Raw genomic sequence first — 279 nt, 5'->3', positions numbered from 1 at the left:
AAAAAAAAACAGCAATAATAGTAAACAATAAAAAATTGTGGCTAAAGTTTAATAAATTCAGTCTGAGGTGAGGTGGTATAATAAATATGTGAACTATATAATAAGGAATAAGTCAACTAGTATTAATAAAAAAAAAATTATAGTCCAGGCTATGAAATTAGATTAATTTGATAGGAAAAAAATTTAAAAATATTACAAAGCTTTTTTATTTAAAAAATAATATTAAATAAAAAAAAAGTAGTTCAGATTATTATATCAAAAACAATATACATCAAAAAA

This window comes from Populus euphratica, unplaced genomic scaffold (assembly GCF_000495115.2).
Source record: "Populus euphratica unplaced genomic scaffold, PopEup_1.0 scaffold213.1, whole genome shotgun sequence".
NCBI classification, from domain to species: Eukaryota; Viridiplantae; Streptophyta; class Magnoliopsida; order Malpighiales; family Salicaceae; genus Populus; species Populus euphratica.
This window is presented reverse-complemented; position numbering follows the sequence as displayed.